Source organism: Dendrobates tinctorius, unplaced genomic scaffold (assembly GCF_039654945.1).
Source record: "Dendrobates tinctorius isolate UK_male_01 unplaced genomic scaffold, ASM3965494v1 ptg000045l, whole genome shotgun sequence".
Lineage (NCBI taxonomy): Eukaryota > Metazoa > Chordata > Amphibia > Anura > Dendrobatidae > Dendrobates > Dendrobates tinctorius.
Window position 1 is genome coordinate 16,988,323 of NW_027361713.1, and position 23,158 is coordinate 17,011,480.

The following is a 23,158-nucleotide window of genomic DNA, read 5'->3' on the forward strand; positions in this document are numbered from 1 at the left end:
TGACGGCACATAAAGACTGAATCCCTAAAAAGATCTTAATGAAACTGGGAAGATAACCTTGTTGTACTAATATGAACTCATTCCAATAAAAAAACCGGAGCTTAAGACCGTTATTCTGTTTCCAACCATTATAACACACTAGGCATAGGTATAGCAGAATATGGCGGCACATAAAGACTGAATCCCTAGAAAGATCTTAATGAAACTGGGAAGATAACCTTGTTGTACTAATATGAACTTAATACAATAAAAAAGCCGGAGCTTAAAACCGTTGTTCTGTTTCCAACCATGATAACACACTAGGCATAGGTATGGCAGATTATGGTGGCATATAAAGACTGAATCCCTAAAAAGATCTTAATGAAACTGGGAAGATAACCTTGTTGTACTAATATGAACTTATTCCATTAAAAAAACGGAGCTTAAAACCTTTATTCTGTTTCCAACCATGATAACACACTAGGCATAGGTATGGAAGAATATGGCGCATAAAGACTGAATCACTATAAAGATTTTAATGAAACTGGGAAGATAGCCTTGTTGTGCTAATATGAACTTATTCCAATAAAAAAAACGGAGCTTAAAACCCTTATTCTATTTCAAACCATGATAACACACTAGGCATAGGTATGGAAGAATATGGCGCATAAAGACTGAATCCCTAAAAATATCTTAATGAAACTGGGAAGATAACCTTGTTGAACTAATATGAACTTATTCCAATAAAAAATCCGGAGCTTAAAACCGTTATTCTGCTTCCAACCATGATAACACACTAGGCATAGGTATGGCAGAATATGGCGGCACATAAAGACTGAATCCCTAAAAAGATCTTAATGAAACTGGGAAGATAACCTTGTTGTACTAATATGAACATATTCCAATAAAAAAAAAGGAGCTTAAAACCCTTATTCTGTTTCCAACCATGATAACACACTAGGCATAGGTATGGCAGATTATGGCGGCACATAAAGACTGAATCCCTAAAAAGATCTTAATGAAACTGGGAAGATAACCTTGTTGTACTAATATGAACTTATTCCATTAAAAAAACGGAGCTTAAAACCTTTATTCTGTTTCCAACCATGATAACACACTAGGCATAGGTATGGAAGAATATGGCGCATAAAGACTGAATCACTATAAAGATTTTAATGAAACTGAGAAGATAACCTTTTTGTGCTAATATGAACTTATTCCAATAAAAAAAACGGAGCTTAAAACCCTTATTCTATTTCAAACCATGATAACACACTAGGCATAGGTATGGAAGAATATGGCGCATAAAGACTGAATCCCTAAAAATATCTTAATCAAACTGGGAAGATAACCTTGTTGTACTAACATGAAAATATTCCAATAAAAAAACTGGAGCTTAAACCATTATTCTGTTTCCAACCATGATAACACACAAGGCATAGGTATGACAGAATTTGGCGGCACATAAAGACTGAATCCCTAAAAAGATCTTAATGAAACCTGGAAGATAGCCTTGTTGTACTAATATGAACTTATTCCAATAAAAAAACGGAGCTTAAAACCGTTATTCTGTTTCCAACCATGATAACACACTAGGCATAGGTATGGCAGAATATGGCGGCGCATAAAGACTGAATCCCAAAAAAGATCTTAATGAAACTGGGAAGATAACCTTGTTGTACTAATATGAACTTATTCCAATAAAAAAACCGGAGCTTAAAACCATTATTCTGTTTCCAACCATGATAGCACACTAGGCATAGATATGGCAGAATATGGCGGCACATAAAGACTGAATCCCTAAAAAGATCTTGATGAAACTGGGAAGATAACCTTGTTGTACTAATATGAACTTATTCCAATAAAAAAGCCGGAGCTTAAAACCTTTATTCTGTTTCCAACCATGTTAATACACTAGTCATAGGTATGGCAGATTATGGCGGCACATAAAGACTGAATCCCTAAATAGATCTTAATGAAACTGGGAAGATAACCTTGTACTAATATGAACTTATTCCAATAAAAAAACGGAGCTTAAAACCCTTATTCTGTTTCCAACCATGATAACACACTAGGCATAGGTATGGAAGAATATGGCGCATAAAGACTGAATCACTATAAAGATCTTAATGAAACTGATAAGATAACCTTGTTGTGCTAATATGAACTTATTCCAATAAAAAAAGGAGCTTAAAACCCTTATTTTATTTTCAACCATGATAACACACTAGGCATAGGTATGGCAGAATATGGCGGCACATAAAGACTGAATCCCTAAAAAGATCTTAATGAAACTGGGAAGATAACCTTGTTGTACTAATATGAACTTATTCCAATAAAAAAACCGGAGCATAAGACCGTTATTCTGTTTCCAACCATTATAACACACTAGGCATAGGTATGGAATTATATGGGGGCACATAAAGACTGAATCCCTAGAAAGATCTAAATGAAACTGGGAAGATAACCTTGTTGTACTAATATGAACTTATTCCAATAAGAAAAACGGATCTTAAAACTTTTATTCAGTTTTCAAAAAAGTTAACCCCTACATTCATGTATAGCAACTTTATGTCAAATAAATACATAAGTAAATAAATTGGTTACTCTGCTTCAAGTAGAGTGAAGTGGAATGGAAAACTAAATTAAGAAAATGAAACGGTAAAAATAATCTAAAATAGGCATAGGTATAGATGAATACGACTAAAATATCTATCATAGGCATAGGTATAAATTAATTTGGCACATAGGGTTTTAGCATGCACCGAGAGGACAATCAGCGCATATGCACAGGACAGGAGCAGGTGATCTCCCACAGAACTCGCCGCGATCAGCTAACCGGAGGCAGGGAGAAGATTCCGGCCATTCAGGAGGAGCATCCAAAGATGTCAGGCAAGGTCTGCAAGCATCTGAATGGAGCCCAGCTGGAGCAGCATGGGGAGTTCTTTTACCACCGAATGAAGCAGGACCACCGGACCACGGACCCGAAATCTGGCTTTCTTCTCTCCCTCAGATATCTCCTGTGACAGAGGGCGCAGCTAATCCAGATGGTAGACATCCACAGTACATGGATGATGGTGAGCACTCTGTTACTTCATTTAATGTTGTTGAACCTGATTTGATGCAGCATTTAAAATATTTTTTTTCCAAGTCTGTTTCTCAAGCAGTTAGTAATTTAGCAAAAGAGCAGATGGTGGTTAGCTCAGTTCCCAGTTGTCAGTCTGGGGTGTAAGAGGCCTGTGTAAGGAGTCCGGGCTGCGGGTGCCTGTGTTGTGCTGGGTCCAGGACTGCCGAGGCTGCGTCCAGTGTTGCTGGAGGGAAAGAATGAGAGATCAGAAAGAAAAGGTCCCATGACCCAAGGAGAGGGGGTGTGGCTAAGCCGGGCAGTAACCGTGAAGCACCGGAAAGAGCTCTCACTTTCCCACTGGCGGTGAGAGCAGAGAGAGTTGTGCGGCCCACTCCGCAGTTACAGAGGCAGAACTTGCACAAACGCTCTGGTGAGACAGTGGGTGTGAAGAATACTGCGTGCCCGGCAAAGCAGAGTGCAGTGCTTGTGTAATGTGGAAGACAGGGCTGCGGGTACCTACGTCATTGCCAGAAGCTCGGCCTGAAAGTGAAGCCCCAAAGAGGTCACCTTTTCAGTAAGCAAATCGAGTACCTGGGGCACATCGTATTCATTGAAGGAGTAACACCTGCATGTGAGATGATAGTGGCGGTAAAGAACTGGCCCACCCCGAAGACAATGAAAGATATTCGGGCTTTTAAGTGGCTTACTGGGTACTACTGAAGGTTCATGAAGAATTTTACCTGCATCGCCATTCCGCTGCTGGAACTATTAAAGGGAGTGCCGTTGGGCTCAAAGAGTCAGACTATCCAATGGAGAGGTAGCCAGGAAGAAGCTCTCCAAGCCTTGAAGATGGCCTTGACTGAGGCCCTGTGAGATATGGGAAAATTATATCATTTTGATTTCAGATGGAATTCCCCATCAAGATATGTTTGAACCAAAAATGCTTGCTTCAGACCACTGAGCTCCCTCCCTTGGCATGCATTCCCCAAGGCCATAAAAAGCCATGTAATGTTTTTCTTTAATTAGAAAACAGGAAGAAACCCTTTGAAGCTCGGTGACCACTAATCAGCACCAGGTTGTGAACTCTCCTGCAGCTACAGGCCAACTGATTCAAGCACATGGACACAGTGTGGCACTGTAAGTCACAGCAGACTCTGAGGTAATGAATCTGGAAAATTACCTTTAATAACAGAATGCAATATCTCTGAGACTAGCCCAGAACATAATCCGAATCGGCGTTCCTTCCCCCATACGCCTATGGCAGACAGCCACCTGTAGCACTCTGCGTTATTGAGTTATAATAAAGCATGACTACCAAGAATTACATACTGTAGGCATATTTAGTCTCTATGTGCAGATAAAATCCAGCGGAACCCAGTGGTGGTGCCGTGTCTCATTCAGAGCTTCGGGCAGAAAGTTATGGGCCATCCACAGTTCTAGACAGAAAATCATACTTTCAGAGATGGGACGAGAAAGACAGCCTGTTGTGAATTCTCTTCCTCGGACTTCTGAGCAGGAGCTCCCTCTGGGGGTTACTGGGAGTAGTGGAGCTGGCCAGTTTGATGGAAGTTTGCCACCTGACGATGATGATTGGCAATCTGGGATTACTGGCTGGGAGCATATAAGTGACCAGGCTTTCCCTTAGTGGTTGCTGGTGATTTCCTCCTTGTGCATTTTGAGTTCTTTTGTATCCTGCCTGATCTGCATGGTTCAGTTAAGTGATTCTTTTGCTAATCTGATTGTGCTTTTGTTTGCTTTCTGCTTTGTTGCGAGGGTTCAGCATACTCCCTGCTGGGGGCAGCACTGGGCCCCGCTCCATATGTTACAGCTTGTGTCAGTCTGTTCAGTCCTTTGTTATATTAGTATCTTAAGCTTTGCCTTCAGTTCACACCAGATTGCTGATCTAGCTGGGGTGAGGTCGTGTGGTCTCAGGTTTTATGTATATCAGATGTGTTGGATTTTTAGGGTTTTTACGTGATCTGTCCTATCTAGACAGGTTGGACACCATCATTTGCTCAGTCTATTTTCTGCCTATCTTTGTGTCTCATCTTGTCTCACCGGCAATATATGTTTGGGGGCTATCTATTCCTTTGGGGATCTGCTCCGGGGCAGTTTAGATTTTACCTTTCTGGCTTTAGGCTTAGTTAGTTCTCCGGCTGTGCCGAGGCGTCTAGGGCATCGTAGGAACGCTCCATGGCTACTGTGTTGTGAGTTCATTTTCCCCTTCACCACTGAGGTCTGATGAACTCCCTCTTCTGGTGAAGGAAGGTAGTGAGGCTGATTACAAAGCACCTGAGCTGAATGATGATGACTGGGTGACTGGAATTGCTGACTGGATATAAGGCAGCCGACACCCTTCTGCCTTGCGGGTGATTTCGCTGAGGGATTCTAGGAGACCAGTCTGATTCCTGCCCCTCAAAAGCTAAGTTTTCTGCTCTGTTTTTTGCATTTGTGTTTTGGTTTTGTTTTGCCTTGTTTTTCTTGATTTCTGCCTTCCCCTGCTGGGTGAGCTGAATTCCTTTTTGCTCTGTCTTCAGAAAATACCTGAGTACTGATATAGTCTTTTTGAAGCCTAGCGTCTTCAGGGCTTTTTTCCCTATCAGTCTGTTGGCTCTTGTTTTTGAGAGGGTTTTGGCGGATTGCAGACAGCAGCTTTTCTGTTCTGTCCTATTTAGTTAGCTTGGGCCCCAGCATTTGCTCAGCCTATCTTTCTATCTGTGTGAGTGTTTTTTCATCTTGCTTCACCGTCATTATATGTTGGGGGCTGCCTATTGCTTTGGGGTCTGCTCTGGGGCAGTTTAGATTTCCCTTTCTGTCTTTAGGCTATTTAGTTCTCCGGCTGTGATCGAGGGGTCTAGGGCACCGTAGGAACCCCCCACGGCTACTGCTAGTTGTTGTTGTTAGGTTCAGGGGTCTGCAATCCGATAGCTGCCAACTTCTCTGGTTTTCTTGACTTAGTTAGTATTACTGTTTTTGCCTCCTACGGTGACTCATTCATAACAGAATCACCCGCCATACTGCAGATCCTAGGGTACTCAATAGCAGGAAAGATTTGTAAAAAAAAAAAAATGTGTATATTTTTTCCTCTATATCTCTGAGGTCATAGGGGGAATTTTTTTTTCTCTCAATGGAGATAAAGCAATTGTCTGATCGTGTGGAGCAGCTCGCTGCGGAAGTGCGGGGAATTTCCGCCTACCTTGCTCATTCACATGCTGCTGAACCAAAGATCCCTACTCCTGATATGTTTTTTGGGGATCGGTCTAAATTTTTGAATTTCAAAAATAATTGTAAATTATTTTTTGCCTTGAAGCCTAACTCGTCAGGGAGCTCCACGCAGCAGATTAAAATTGTCATCTCTTTGCTGCATGGCGATCCCCAGGATTCGGCGTTTTCTTTGAAACCAGATGATCCTATTCTGTCTAATGTGAACGCATTTTTTCAAGCCTTGGGGTTGAGGTATGACGAACCTAATGCTATTGATCAGGCTGAAAAGACCCTGTTGGCATTGAGCCAGGGTCGAGATTCTGCAGAATTGTACTGTCAAAAATTCCGAAAGTGGGCGGTCCTTACTACCTGGAATGATAATGCCTTGGCAGCTATCTTTCGGAAGGGTTTGTCAGAAGCCGTAAAAGATACTATGGTGGGATTTCCTGTTCCCTCTGGTCTTGACGATTCTATGTCATTAGCCATTCAGGTTGATCGGCGTTTACGTGAACGCAGGACTGCACAAGAGGTGTTGCCGCCTGTTGAACAAGTGTCTGAACCTATGCAATGTGATAGAGTTTTGTCTAGGGAGCAACATCAGGAGTTCAGAAGGCGTAATAAGCTGTGTTTTTTTTGTGGAGATGCCTCGCATATTATTTCTGTCTGTCCTAAACGAGAGAAACGTTTTGCACACACGTTTTCTGTGGGTGGTGTTCAACCTAAGTTTCTTCTGGCAATTACTCTGATCTGCTCCCTGTCCACGTTTTCCGCCAAGGCTTTTGTGGATTGGGGAGCAGCCCTGAACCTAATGGACTTGGCTTTTGCTAAACGTTGTGGATTTCCGATGACACCTCTGCGGACGCCTATCCCTTTGAGGGGGATTGATGCTACTCCTTTGGCGAAAAATAAACCTCAGTTTTGGACCCAGGTGGTAATGCGGATCGCCCCAGACCATCAAGAAAATTGCAGATTTTTGGTGTTGCATAATTTGCATGATACCATTGTTCTGGGGTTTCCCTGGTTGCAAATTCATAATCCAGTTTTGGATTGGAAATCTGTGTCTGTGGTGAGTTGGGGTTGTCGGTGTGCCCTTAGTGAGGCTCCGGTTTTTTCCACCTCTCCTCAGTCGCATGATGTTCCTGACTATTTGGTGCACTTTTATGATGTATTTAGTGAGAATGAGTCTGCGTCTTTGCCTCCTCATAGGAGTTATGACTGTGCAATTGAACTGAGCCTGGGGTGTAAATTTCCCAAGGGTCGGCTCTTCACTTTATCTGTACCCGAGCACGAGGCTATGCGATCCTATATTAAGGAGGTGTTGGAGAAGGGTCATATTAGACCATCCTCTTCACCCTTAGGTGCCGGGTTTTTTTTCGTGGCCAAAAAGGATGGTTCATTAAGGCCTTGTATTGATTATCGTGCCCTCAACAAAATGACTATTAAATATCAGTATCTGTTACCCCTGATTTTGGATCTATTCTCCAGAGTTAAAGGTGCCTGCTGGTTTACCAAGCTTGACCTCAGGGGGGCGTATAATCTTATCCGCATTGAGCATGGGGATGAATGGAAGATGGCGTTTAACACTCCGGAGGGACATTTTGAGTATCTGGTGATGCCTTTTGGGCTCACTAATGCCCCTTCTGTCTTTCAGTGCTTCATGAACGACATTTTCCGAGACTTTGTGGATAAATTTTTGATTATCTATCTGGATGATATTTTGATCTTCTCCAAGGATTGGGATTCTCATGTGGAACATGTTCGGACTGTGTTCCGGATCTTGAGGGTGAATTCCCTGTATGTCAAAGGATCAAAATGCCTTTTTGGGGTACAGAGGATTTCATTTTTGGGATTTATTTTGTCTCCGTCAACTATTGAAATGGACCCGGCCAAGGTACAGGCCATTTATGATTGGGTTCCGCCCACTTCTTTGAAGGCCCTCCAGAAGTTTTTGGGTTTTGCTAATTTTTATCGGAAATTTATAGCAAAATTTTCTAGTATTGCCAAGCCATTGACTGATCTGACTAAGAAGGGTGCTGATGTGTTGAATTGGTCTCCGGAGGCTGTTTCTTCCTTTCAGGAGCTGAAGCGAAGATTCACTTCTGCCCCGGTTTTGCGACAACCCGATGTCTCACTCCCGTTCCAGGTAGAGGTGGACGCTTCTGAGATTGGTGCAGGAGCTGTTTTGTCCCAAAAGGATCCTGTAACATCTTTCTCTGAGTTGGTGCCCCTGTTTTTGCAACAGGTGGTTCGCTTGCACGGGATTCCTGAGAACATTGTATCTGACAGAGGAGTTCAGTTTGTGTCTAGATTTTGGAGGACTTTCTGTTCCAAGCTGGGAATTCAGTTGTCCTTCTCCTCTGTTTTTCACCCTCAGACCAATGGGCAGACGGAGAGAACAAACCACACCTTGGAGTCGTATTTGAGATGTTTTATTTCCGCTGATCAGGATGATTGGGTTTCATTTTTGCCCTTGGCCGAATTTGCTTTAAATAATAGAGCTAGTTCTGCCACTTTGATGTCAACTTTTTTTTGTAACTTTGGGTTTCATCCTCGATTTTCTTCAGGGCAGGTGGAGCCTTCTGCCTGCCCAGGTGTTGACACTGTGGTGGAGAGAATGCATCAGATCTGGGACCAAGTGGTGGATAAGTTATCTCACTCCCAGGAAAAGGCCCAGCGGTTTTCCAACTGACATAGGACCATTGGTCCCCAGTTTAAGGTTGGTGATATGGTTTGGTTATCATCAAAAATATCGCTATGAAGGTGGCTTTTCCTAAGTTTAAGCCTAGATTTATTGGACCTTACAAGATTTTGGCGATTATTAATCCGGTCTCTTTTCGCTTGGCTCTTCCTGTCACATTTAAAATTCATAATGTGTTTCATAAGTCCTTGTTGAAGAGGTTTGTTGAACCAGTTGTTCCTGGGGTGGCACCTCCGGACCCTGTATTAGTTGAAGGTAACATGGAATATGAGGTAGAGAAGATACTGGATTCCCGTCTGGCTAGACGGAGACTCCAGTATTTGGTTAAGTGGAAGGGTTATGGTCAGGAGGATAACTCCTGGGTCTCTGCCTCTGATATTCATGCCAAAAGATTGGTGCGTGCCTTTCATCGGGCTCACCCTGATCGCCCTGGTGGCGTGGATGAGGGTTCGGTGACCCCTCCTCAAGGGGGAGGTACTGTTGTGAGTTCATTTTTCCCTTCACCATTGAGGTCTGATGAACTCCCTCTTCTGGTGAAGGAAGGTAGTGAGGCTGATTACAAAGCACCTGAGCTGAATGATGATGACTGGGTGACTGGAATTGCTGACTGGATATAAGGCAGCCGACACCCTTCTGCCTTGCGGGTGATTTCTCTGAGGGATTCTAGGAGACCAGTCTGATTCCTGCTCCTCAAAAGCTAAGTTTTCTGTTCTGTTTTTTGCATTTGTGTTTTGGTTTTGTTTTGCCTCGTTTTTCTGGATTTCTGCCTTCCCCTGCTGGGTGAGCTGAATTCCTTTTTGCTCTGTCTTCAGAAAATACCTGAGTACTGATATAGTCTTTTTGAAGCCTAGCGTCTTCAGGGCTTTTTTCCCTATCAGTCTGTTGGCTCTTGTTTTTGAGAGGGTTTTGGCGGATTGCAGACAGCAGCTTTTCTGTTCTGTCCTATTTAGTTAGCTTGGGCCCCAGCATTTGCTCAGCCTATCTTTATATCTGTGTGAGTGTTTTTTCATCTTGCTTCACCATCATTATATGTTGGGGGCTGCCTATTGCTTTGGGGTCTGCTCTGGGGCAGTTTAGATTTCCATTTCTGTCTTTAGGCTATGTAGTTCTCCGTGTCATGGTTTGAACAGGGTTCTTGCCCTGCACTCACAGGGTTAAGTGTTCGTGGCCTCTTTCTGGATCTGGGAGGGGTATTTATACTCACTCTTTACCAGGGTTCTCTGTCAGCTATACTGTTGTTCTGGTGTGTCTGACCCCTGGTATGCGTGTATTCTCCGTTGCTTGTTTGATTCCCGTGTATGACCCGGCCTGTTCCCTCACTCTGTACTCCGTCTCTCGCTTTGGTACTACTGTCTTCTCCGGTTCTGACCTCCTGGCTTGGCTATCGTTACTCCGTTACAGTTTGTCCCTATTGTACCGTCTATTGCCCGTTCTGGTTTTCTGACCTATTGCTACGTCCTGACTATCCTTTCTGTCTAGACCCCGTGGTACTGTATTGCTATCTGGTGCTTTGACCCTGTCTTTGTCTGGTTTCTGTCTCTGTCTATGCCCCTTGGTAACATTGCCCCGTAGTTACCTTTCTAGGAGTTTCCCTGCAGCTCCTAGATCTGTGGAGCTTAGGCCACGCCCCCAGCAGTCATGTGCTTCAGGTCCTGATACTCTGAAGCACGCATCGTCACCGCTGCTGCCCTGCTCCACAGGTATCTGTGAGTACTGTCTTTGTACTCAGGACACCCGCACTGGCACAGTGAGCAAGTGCAGTGCGGTGTTCCTGATATTATAGCTGACCATTTCAGTTTTTTTTTTTCCCCCTCTGAGAAAAAAAAAAAAAAAAGTGTGTTATCCTCATGGATCCCATACAAGCCTTGGCTGATCAGGTCAAGCACCTGACCCAAATGTTCCACAAACTTAATGTGGAACAGCGCATGATGGCCCAGACCCGGCAACAGTTGGTGGACACGGTACAGGGGGCTGCCTCTACAGGGGATTCTTGTGCTGGGGATAGAGATGTGTCATTGGCATTCCCAGAATCTCCGGTCAAATTGCCAGACCCTTTCTCAGGGGATAAAAAGGAGTTCAGGTCTTTCAGAGAAGGATGCAAGCTTTTTTTTTCTCTGAGGCCCCGCTCTTCCGGGGATGAGTTCCAGAGGGTGGGGGTCGTCATTTCCCTACTTCGGGGGGCTCCACAGGCATGGGCTTTCTCTCTCTCTTCCTCTGCTCCTGAACGCATGTCTGTGAATTTGTTCTTTGAGGCTCTGGGGCACATTTATGATGAGCCTGATAGAGTGCGTCTGGCAGAGGATATGGTGATGAGTGTGACACAGGGAAGGAACTCTGCTGAATGGTTCTGCTCTGAGTTCAGACGCTGGGCAGCGTAGGTCTCCTGGGATGACGCTGCCCTCCAGGGTTTGTTCTGTAGAGGCCTGTCCGAACGTTTGAAAGATGCCCTAGCCCTTCATCCTCCACCGGATTCTTTGGAGGACGCTATGATCCAGGCTGTCCGCATGGACCGTAGGCTGCGGGCAAGAGGGGTCATGCTGCAGGAGATCCCTTTATTCTCCAATCTGAGAGACTCTGCATCTAGTCCTGAGCCCATGGAGGTTGGTGCCACGTCATTGGAGGAAAAAGAGAGGAGACACCAAAGAAACAACCAATTGTGCTTTTACTGTGGATACGCTGGACATTGGAGAAGGAACTGTCCTTCTTGCCCTTCTTCAGTGAAGCCATCAGGAAAACGACTGAGTCTGGGTAACAATCGAGGAGGTTGCCCAGACTCCCATGTACCCTTTTACTCGCTTACTAAAATTCTGCTTCCGGTGGAACTGGAACTTACAGGCGGCCCGGTTGGGACTACCGCCTTTGTTGACTGTGGTTCTTCTATTAATCTGATCGATGCCAAAGTTGTGACTTTTCATAAGATAGGGACAGTCAGGTTAAAAGATCCTGTTAAACTCGTGGCAATTGATTCTTCTCCTATCACCCAGGAGGGAATTTGTTTCATGACTGATACCTTTTCTCTGAAAGTGGGTTCCACTCACGTGGAAAAATTAAGATGTTTTGTCATGAATAATCTGCCGGCTGGACTGATACTAGGTATGCCTTGGCTTCAACGTCACAATCCTACTATTGACTGGGTCACAGGGGAGATCATTCAGTGGGGTTGTATGGCTAATGGTCTATGTTGTAACTTGACAACCCTTGTCACCCCAGTAAAATCTGTGTCAGTGTCGTCTGTCGATCTGGAAGGTATTCCGGAGTGCCTGAAAGATTTTCAAGACGTATTTTCTGAAAGTGAGGCTGAGGCGCTACCACCACATAGACCCTTTGATTGTGCCATTAATCTAGTCCCTGGAGCCAAGTTACCCAAGGCTCGCCTGTTCAATTTGTCCGGGCCCGAACGTCTAGCCATGAAGGAGTACATTACTGAGAGTCTCCGCAAAGGGCATATTAGGCCTTCTGTTTCACCTGTGGCAGCGGGCTTCTTTTTTGTTAAGAAAAAAGATGGTGGTTTGCGGCCGTGCCTCGACTTTCGGGAATTAAACAAAATTACTGTGAAAAATACATACCCTCTCCCCCTAATTCCTGATTTATGTAACCAACTCACCGGGGTCAAGTGGTTCTCTAAACTGGATTTACGTGGGGCATATAACCTTATGAGTCCGTGAAGGGGACGAATGGAAAACAGCATTCCTGACGACTGAAGGGCTGTTCGAAAACTTGGTTATGCCCTTTGGTCTCACCAACGCTCCTGCTGTTTTTCAGAATTTTATTAATGTAATTTTCTCTGATTTAATCGGTCGTTTTGTGGTTATCTATTTGGATGACATTCTGGTGTACTCGGTGGACAGTCAATCTCACTTGCACCATTTGCGGATGGTTCTCATGAGACTGAGGGAGAATCATTTGTATGCCAAGCTGGAAAAATGCTCATTTTTCATGCAAGAAGTATCCTTTCTGGGGTTGATTGTGTCAGGAGAGGGGTTCCGCATGGATCCTAAGAAAGTCCAGGCTGTTACGGAGTGGGTGCAACCTCATGACTTGAAAGGGTTGCAACGATTTTTGGGCTTTGCCAACTTTTATAGGAAATTTATTAAGGGCTTTTCGCAGGTGGTAAAGCCTCTAACGGACCTCACTCTCAAGGGAGCTGATGTAAAAAATTGGTCTGCAGCTGCAAAAAACTCTTTCATGACATTAAAAAAGTGCTTTTCTTCAGCCCCTGTATTGGTACAACCCGACCCGTCAAGACCTTTTGTCGTGGAGGTTGACGCCTCGGAAGTGGGGGTGGGGGCAGTTTTGTCTCAGGGCCCTCCTACCCTTACTAACCTGAGGCCTTGCGCCTTCTTCTCTAAAAAATTTTCCTCTGCTGAGAGAAATTACGATGTCGGCAATAGAGAGTTGTTGGCGGTAAAGTTGGCTTTTGAAGAATGGAGGCACTTCCTGGAGGGGTCTGTTCATCCCATTACAGTCATCACTGATCACAAAAATTTGGCCTATATCGAGTCTGCCAAGAGATTGACCCCCAGACAGGCTCGGTGGGCACTTTTTTTTCTCGTTTTCAGTTTACCATCACATTCCGCCCGGGATCTAAAAACATCAAGGCTGATGCCTTATCCCGAAGCTTTGATTCGGTGTCCCCTCCAGAACCTCCCTCCTCCATTCTTCAGCCAGGAGTAGTGGTGGCCGAAATCTCATCTGAGTTACAGAGAGGGATTTTGGAGGCCCAGGCTCGGGCTCCTGGTGGTAAACCCCCGGGTAAATTGTTTGTACCGGAACGTTTCCGTCTCGGACTTATGCAGGAATTTCATGATTCTGTGTTGAGTGCTCATCCTGGGATTGCAGCTACCCGGGGGGCAATTGCGAGGGATTTCTGGTGGCCCTCTATGGTAACAGATATTAAAAAGTTTGTGACTGCATGTGGGGTGTGCGCTCGTTCTAAAAGTTCTCAGGTCCGGCCGGCCGGGGAATTGGTGCCTTTGCCAATTCCGGATAGACCATGGACACATTTGTCCATGGATTTTATCACAAATCTTCCCCCTTCCAGGGGCAACTCGGTGATATGGGTGGTGGTGGATAGGTTTTCAAAACAAGCTCACTTTGTACCTCTCCCCGCGTTACCATCTGCTGAAACCCTGGCCCGCTTATTTATGCAGCATATAATTAGGTTACATGGAGTGCCTATGAATGTGGTGTCAGACAGAGGGGTACAGTTTGTAGCCAGGTTCTGGAGGGATTTTTGCAAAAAGCTGGGGATTTTGTTGTCCTTCTCCTCTGCCTACCACCCAGAGTCTAATGGACAGACGGAGCGCACGAACCAATCGTTGGAGCAGATTCTGAGATGCTTGGCCTCTTCCAGGCAGGAGGACTGGTGTGAGGTATTGCCCATGGCAGAGTTTGCATTCAACGGTCGTGTGAGTCAGTCTACTGGGAAGTCTCCTTTTCAGGTCAACTATGGCTTTAACCCACATTTTGGAGAATTTTCCCGTATGGATTCAGGTTGTCCTGGTGCTGAGGATGTGACACAACGTCTTAGAATTCTTTGGAGGGAGGTTCAGAGGAATATTTCCAAGGCCCAGGAAAACTATAAGCGGTTTGCTGACAGGAGGAGGGGGCCAGGTCCAGCATTTGCAGTAGGGGAGAAGGTGTGGCTATCCACCCGCAATGTCAAGCTTAAGATACCTTCTATAAAGCTGGGCCCCAAGTTTATTGGCCCATACAAAGTTGTGGAGGTTGTTAACCCAGTAGCCTACCGACTGCAGCTGCCCACCTCCTTTAAAATTTCTAATGTCTTCCACAGGTCCCTGTTAAAGCCTGTTGGTACGGTGAGAGAGGATCCCTCATCAAATGCTCCGCTAGTGCTGGTAGAGGGGCAGCTGGAGTATGAAGTAGGGCGCATTGTTGACTCCCGGTGGGTGCGCCGGAGACTCCAGTATCTGATACACTGGAAGGGGTACTCTCTGGAGGATCGGTCATGGGTTCCGGCCAGTTCGGTGCATGCCGATCGTCTGGTGCGGGCTTTCCACGCCAGATACCCAGACAAGCCTGGGGGTCCAGTGGCCCCCCATTAAGAGGGGGGTACTGTCATGGTTTGAACAGGGTTCTTGCCCTGCACTCACAGGGTTAAGTGTTCGTGGCCTCTTTCTGGATCTGGGAGGGGTATTTATACTCACTCTTTACCAGGGTTCTCTGTCAGCTATACTGTTGTTCTGGTGTGTCTGACCCCTGGTGTGTGTAAGAGAATGGTCAGTCATAATATACTGAGCGGCCATGTTGTCTCTAGCAGCCATTTTGTTGAAAGTTAGAGAAGATTCAACTTTTACAAAAGGGCTGATAAAATGTATTAAATGGAGGATGGAAAATGAGATCATGTCTCCTAGCAACCTCAGCCGATGTGCGTAGAGGAAGATTGGATCAATCAATAGGGTCACAGGTTACCAAATATATGGTCAGTATGCTTATACGTGATAGTGTGGTAGCGAAGAGTAGAGTAGTTAAAATGTCAGGATGTAAGAATTTAGGGACCTAGACTGGAGACAATGATAAGATTTTAGGACAGTAGCCATAGATACCAATGACTTATGGGTTTTAGTGTTGCTTGAAGAAATGTTAATTAATATCTTCGTATTATGTCATTATATTCTCTTTTCTAAACCACGTTTCTGTAGATTACCATGAAAACGCCTTAGAATTATAATGTTAACGCCCTCTGCGGCAAAATGCAGCTTTCTTTGTTCTGATAATGTATAAGAAGCCCCTGTTACTGTCGATCGGGGCCATTCCATCACCATCATGCCACTGTGCCTCACCATGGCCAGGGCACAGAGCCTTATCATCGCCAGACTTCCTAGCAAATCTCTGCCTGTCTGAATTCTTGTTTTTGCCCGCATATTCCAACTCCTCTGTTATTCTGTATCTGTCTTGCTGTGTATCTCCGAATAAACCTTCAACCTCAGCTTGATAAGAGATCGTCTGTGGAACTTCTTCCCGACTCTTCCAGCTCTCAGTAGGACTTTTTCTTACAAGTGGCGATTGCCAGCCAGGAGGAGCAGCTCCGTAGAGTGGCCTCCAGAAGAACCTTTGTGGAAGAAGCCGCAGATGAGGGCTTGGAGGTGGGAAGAGGAAGAGAAAAAATAAAAGAAACGCGTATGGCCATACGTTAAACCGGTCAAAGGAAGCCAGCCTGAAGGAGAACCTCTCGTGATCGCTCTGAAACCGCCTGCCCGATTTTTTTTAATAAAACCACGGACAAAGAAAAAGACTATAAAAAGATGAGTAACTAAGAAGAAGCTATCTACAAGGACGTGAGAATTTGTTGTGCCGGGTAGCAAGAAGCTTTAAAAGGGCGTGGGGAGACGCCTGGCAAGCTAACGAGTGAGGCTGGAATCACGGCTGCACCTCTTTTGATATCTGGTCGACCCAGCCTGCAGGAGGTCTTCCATTCGAGAGAGGTGTGAGTATCTAACTTTGCTTAAATTGCATTTGTTGATACTAGGACAGAGTAAAACTCGTCCTTGTAGACCACTGTAAATATGGAGTGGTTACGGAAGCAGGCAGAGAAATATGCTGGCACACCCCAGCTGGAGGGGGTTAATGTGGAAACCACGTGGTTAAATTGTATGCGATGGTTTACCACAGAGAACAGGGAACTAGATAGAAAAAATTCGCTAGGTTAAGCTAATAGCCAAGTAGTGGCTTTGTGTAAGACAGTCATAACTTTTGATCAGGCTCTTGATAGGTAGCTTACACAGCAATATGTTAACATGATCACCCGGGGAGGGGCAGCGTATAGGGAGAGATCAGAACAGCTGAGCGAGATGCTGGAGCTAGCAGCGAAGCACAGAGAGGAGGGGTGCGAGCAGCAGCAGCTGAGAGCAGTTATGTCACAGATGGACACTGCAGCTTCGAAACACAGTGCTGATGTAAATACACTTGTAGACTGGAGAAGAGTTAGGAGAATGAGTGAAGTAGTACATAACAAGATATAGTGTCCCAACAGCTCCAGCTTATGCAGATACAGTTGAGGAAAGATATATTGTCCCAACAGCTCCAGCACATGCAGACCCTAGGTTAGGTGTGAAGCTGCTTCAACCCCGAGAAAAATATCCCTGACCAAATGTTCCTGATCCATCTTAAATTTATAAAAAATTTGCCTAATTGGGAGGAAAGTGTTTTGTTAGGACGATGCAGTCCGAGGTGAAGGGTGATGAGTCCAATGTTTTTGCATGCCATTCACCTCGGGGTGTATCTGTTGATTAGGGGAGGCCAGGAGTTCCGGGGGGGTATCTGCAGCTGCCGAGAATGGGCAGGTCCCGTTCGGCAGAGCCCCCACAGGATCCTATGAGAGGTCCCCCCTTGTGTTATTTTCGTGGACATTTAGGACATGTTAGATGTTTTTGTCCCAACCTTGAGCCAGGGATTGCTCCCCAAGAACCCCGGGCACCATTTAACCTCCAACAGACCCGGGAGTTCTCTAGACCACCTTTCGGAGTTAGACCTCCGTATCCAGCAGTGAATGACCCTAGGCAGTATCAGCAGTACAACGGTCTTCAAATGGTTAACCCAGTCTCACAGGAGCCCTCTGCTCCTGCTCCCTCCCCAATAGCTTTCACTCATCCGTGCCCGGAGGTCCATGCTATTCAGGGAGGGGTCACTCCTCCTCGTCCCTATGCTCCGCTGATTAAGGAGCTACGGGAACATGAGGACCGGACCCTGACTAAGGATCTCTTTGGGGCGGAGGTGGCAGCTGTTGGACGGAAGCCGTGCCCAGATGGGGATGATGGATTTTTCGGGCTTCCCACGGCAGGTAACACTGATTGATGGAGTGCTCCCCCTGTTCCCCTCACCCTCCTTGCCCCCCTTTCCCTGGGCAAGGACGGTAGACCTTATGTCAGAGGGAGAATAGAGGGGCTGCCTTGGGAAGACATCCTCATCGATACAGGAGCCTCAGTTTCAATAACATGACACAAATTGCAGTCACCCCCTGGACTGCCTGAGACTACACTTTTGTAGAATTTGAGGACTCCTGTATTCAAGCAGAAAAAAGTCGTCCAGTAAACCTGAAATTTCAGGACACAGGGGGATCGAAGCAAAGGGGTCTTCGATGCGCTTTTTGGGTAAACCCACAGTTACGGTACACTATTTTGGGAACTGATGTTTTGGGAGCAATGGGAATTGTTGTTGATTTATGTAACAAAGTCTTGTGGCGGAACAAAGAAGCCACTATCTGTTCTGTAATTGTCCCTGTAGAGGAGGAGGAGAGTCATAAATTACCCATTGCTAGCTTCGGATTAGGTGCTAATGAAAATGTTGAAAACACTGACAATGATGCTTTAAAGAATGAATTGAAGCAAAAGTTCCCTGAATTGTGGATCTCAAAGAAAACTGATTGTGGGTTAATGCAAACTCAGGTTAAAATTGATGGTGAAAAACTGCCACCTTTCCAGCGTCAGTACCGTATTCCGGAGGACGCAATCCCTTACATAAGGGTAGCAGTCAGTGAATTGGAGAAACAAGGTGCTGTTGTGAAAGGTAATTCTCCATGTAACAGTCCTATTCTACCTGTAAAAAAGGAAGATGGCAGTTTTCGAATGGTAGTAGACCTGAGACTTGTAAATAAGTACACTCCCTCAGCAGCCCACCTTGTTGCATCTGTCCCTGAAGTTATGTCACAGCTGAGGAGTGATTGTAAAGTGTTTTCTTGTTTGGATATTGCAAATGGCTTTTTCTCAGTACCCCTAACACCTGAATCTGCCTTCCGCTTCGCACGCGGTTGCCCATGGGACTTCACAGTTCTCCTGTGTATTTCCATCAGGCATTAGCTCTGGTGTTAGAACCCCTGGGTTACGGAGACAAAGTCTTACAGTATGTGGATTATTTATTGATTCAAACTGTCGATGAATGTGAACACAGAGAAACCCTTGAAAATGTTTGTCAGGCTTTACGAGAGGCAGGACTCAAAATGAGTCTAGATGAAGTACAACTGATGAAATCAGAGGTTAAATTTCTGGGTGTGTCTGTCTCAGCAGAAGGAAAGAAGCCCATGCATGATAGGGTTAAAGCTATTCAGGCTGTCCCCATACTAACTGTATGATTTATTGAAAAATGTTGATAATGACTTTGACCCTGTTAATGTAGAGGGAACCGCCTTACAGGCTTTTGAGGGATTGAAGCGCGCCCTTACGGCAGCTACTGCATTGGTTAACCCTGACCCTTCCCAGCCTTTCTACATTCAGACTCACACCGGTGATATCTCTATTTCTTCAGTGCTCCTACAAAAATGGCCCAAAGAAAGCCCCGAGGTATCTAGTCAGTTGTATGCCCTAGGTTATTACTCCAGGTTGCTGACTCCCGTGGAAAAAGGATTCACTCAGTGCATGAAGCACCTACTGGGCGTGCACTGGACTATGAATCAAGTGAAGCATATAGTGGGATTTGCTCCTTTAATTCTACAAACCCTGCATGTCACTTTAAAAACTTTGCTGAAGGGAAAAGCTTCAGGTATTAGTTCACAGAGAATGGCCCAATGGATCATTGATTTTGAGACTAGAGACTTACAAGTTGAGGTGGGTGAGAAATATCACTTAGCCCAGATGATGCAGTATGCAGGAAAAAGTCACGATTGTCAAATTGAACAGGCTAATGTTACTCCCTCTCCCTTCCGAGCAGATTTTCAAGAGGGAATCCCCTGTGCCTATATTGACGGAGCTCGCTATTGGCATGAGGGGCATTACGTCACAGGCTTCGCTGTGTGGTTTCCAGCTAAGCCATTGCTGCTGCAGTATAAACTCCCTGGTCATTTCTCCGCTCAAAGAGCTGAGTTGGAAGCAGCTCTACAGGTCATTCTCGTGTGTCCAGTGCCAATGAATATCTTCAGTGATAGCGCATATGTCGTGTCGTCACTCACTCTATATCTTAATGTATGGGCCCTTAGGGGGATGGTTGATTCTCAGAACAAGCCCTTGCAGCATGCAGACATTCTAAAACAAATTGAGCAACGGGGTAAAGAATTTCCAAAATTATGGTCCTTCTGTAAAATCAAGGGACACCAGAGGTTGATTCCTGACCCCCACATCCTTGGCAATGCATATGTAGATCACGCGGCCAAGGAGGCTGCACTCACAGGCGATGACAAATATCCTCAAGAAGTCATCGCTGCAGTTACTAAAAAAAAAAACCCCGAGAGCCCCCCCCTTGTTTATTGTTCTCTTCAAGATCTCATAAAGGCACAGGAGAAGGATGGAGACTCATCTCTGTTCAATTCCCTTGAGTCCCTGCCCATTGAGGGGGAGTGCTTGTACTACTAACGGGTTAATGATAGACTAGTGCTTTACATCCCAACTACAATGATTAAGTCTTTGCTCAAATTTTCAAGCTAAAAAGGTGATTAAAATGGTTCATATCAATCAGTATAGACTTCTTAATTATTTTACTGAGATTTCTGGTAAGGACTGATACTCTGCTTTTTTTTTCTATTTCCTCCAGGTCAGCTGAAGATTTTCATATTCGACTCCTGGGACCGTGAACCTATTGGATGATCAGGAGAAGATGTTTCACACTATACAGTGGGACTCTGATAGTGTGAGAGGGGGAGAAGATCAGGAAAATCCAAAAGACCAAAAGAATTGAAAAGACCAAAAGACTTGACTATTTGTGCAACTTATTTTTTCGGGACTATTTGAATTATTTTTTTATTATGTGTTTGTTTTATTTTTAGGGACATTTGCCTTACACACACACGTGCATAAAGTGCTGAATTACCTCAATATTCTTATTTTCAGTAATTCACCCATGAATATTACAGTACTGTATGTTGTACTCTGGATAGAGTACAAGAGGGGGACTTGTAAGAGAATGGTCAGTCATAATATACTGAGCGGCCATGTTGTCTCTAGCAGCCATTTTGTTGAAAGTTAGAGAAGATTCAACTTTTACAAAAGAGCTGATAAAATGTATTAAATGGAGGATGGAAAATGAGATCATGTCTCCTAGCAACCTCAGCCGATGTGCGTAGAGGAAGATTGGATCAATCAATAGGGTCACAGGTTACCAAATACATGGTCAGTATGCTTATACGTGATAGTGTGGTAGCGAAGAGTAGAGTAGTTAAAATGTCAGGATGTAAGAATTTAGGGACCTAGACTGGAGACAATGATAAGATTTTAGGACAGTAGCCATAGATACCAATGACTTATGGGTTTTAGTGTTGCTTGAAGAAATGTTAATTAATATCTTCGTATTATGTCATTATATTCTCTTTTCTAAACCACGTTTCTGTAGATTACCATGAAAACGCCTTAGAATTATAATGTTAACGCCCTCTGCGGCAAAATGCAGCTTTCTTTGTTCTGATAATGTATAAGAAGCCCCTGTTACTGTCGATCGGGGCCATTCCATCGCCATCATGCCACTGTGCCTCACCATGGCCAGGGCACAGAGCCTTATCATCGCCAGACTTCCTAGCAAATCTCTGCCTGTCTGAATTCCTGTTTTTGCCCGCATATTCCAACTCCTCTGTTATTCTGTATCTGTCTTGCTGTGTATCTCCGAATAAACCTTCAACCTCAGCTTGATAAGAGATCGTCTGTGGAACTTCTTCCCGACTCTTCCAGCTCTCAGTAGGACTTTTTCTTACAGTGTGCGTGTATTCTGCGTTGCTTGTTTGATTCCCGTGTATGACCCGGCCTGTTCCCTCACTCTGTACTCCGTCTCTCGCTTTGGTACTACTGTCTTCTCCGGTTCTGACCTCCTGGCTTGGCTATCGTTACTCCGTTACAGTTTGTCCCTATTGTACCGTCTATTGCCCGTTCTGGTTTTCTGACCTATTGCTACGTCCTGACTATCCTTTCTGTCTAGACCCCGTGGTACTGTATTGCTATCTGGTGCTTTGACCCTGTCTTTGTCTGGTTTCTGTCTCTGTCTATGCCCCTTGGTAACATTGCCCCGTAGTTACCTTTCTAGGAGTTTCCCTGCAACTCCTAGATCTGTGGAGCTTAGGCCACGCCCCCAGCAGTCATGTGCTTCAGGTCCTGATACTCTGAAGCACGCATCGTCACCGCTGCTGCCCTGCTCCACAGGTATCTGTGAGTACTGTCTTTGTACTCAGGACACCCGCACTGGCACAGTGAGCAAGTGCAGTGCGGTGTTCCTGACACTCCGGCTGTGATCGAGGGGTTTAGGGCACCGTAGGAACCCCCCACGGCTACTGCTAGTTGTTGTTGTTAGGTTCAGGGGTCTGCAATCCGATAGCTGCCAACTTCTCTGGTTTTCTGGACTTAGCTAGTATTTCTGTTTTTGCCTCCTACGGTGACTCATTCATAACATACTGCTAGTTGTGTTGTTAGGATCAGGGGTCTGCAATCCGCTTAGTTACCAACATCTCTGGTTTCCTGGTGGCTTAGCCTGTTCCTGCCATCCTCCTCGGTGACCCGTTCATAACTGAATCACCAGCCAAAACTGTAGATTCTAGGGCTCTCAAAAGAAGGAATTGTAAAAAAAACAAAAGTGTCAGAATTTTTTATATATATCTTTTCCTCTTTTTCTCTGGGGCTGTAGGAGGATTTTTTTCTTTAATGGAGACTAAGCAATTGTCCAATCGTGTTGAGCAGCTCGCTGCTGAAGTGCGGGGAATTTCTGCCTATCTCGCTTAATCATCTGCTGTTGAACCAAAGATCCCCTACTCTGATGTGTTTTCGGGGGATCGATCAAAATTTTTGAATTTTAAGAATAACTGTAAACTATTTCTTGCTTTGAAACCTAATTCATCGGGGAGCTTGGTGCAGCAGGTTAAAATTGTCATCTCTCTGCTGCACGGCGATCCCCAGGATTGGGCCTTTTCTCTGACACCTGGAGATCCTATTCTGGCTAATGTAGATGTGTTTTTTCAAGCCCTGGGGTTGTTGTATGATGAACCTAATGCTATTGATCAAGCTGAGAAAAACTTACTGGCATTGAACCAGGGTCAGGATGCTGCGGAGTTATATTGCCAGAAGTTCTGAAAGTGGGCGGTCCTTACTACATGAATGATGATGCCCTAGCAGCTCTCTTTAGGAAAGGTCCGGCAGAAACCATAAAAGATGTTATGGTGGGATTTCCTGGTCCCTCTGGTCTTAATGATTCCACGTCATTAGCCATTCAAATTGATCAACGTCTACATGAACGTGAAAGTATGCGAGAGGCGGTGCTGCCTTTTGAACAAACTTCTGAACCCATGCAAT

General features: G+C 45.0%; 1 protein-coding gene and 1 long non-coding RNA gene across 6 annotated transcripts in view; one reads left to right on the forward strand and one right to left on the reverse strand.

Annotated features, from left to right (window-relative positions):
* SPDEF (SAM pointed domain containing ETS transcription factor) overlaps positions 1-23,158 on the reverse strand; it is an 851,726-nt gene that overhangs the window by 472,728 nt on the left and 355,840 nt on the right. The window lies entirely within an intron of this gene.
* LOC141089303 (uncharacterized) lies at positions 17,560-21,517 on the forward strand. Its single transcript, XR_012232240.1, has 2 exons — positions 17,560-17,748; positions 20,427-21,517. It is a non-coding gene; the product is annotated as an uncharacterized lncRNA (long non-coding RNA).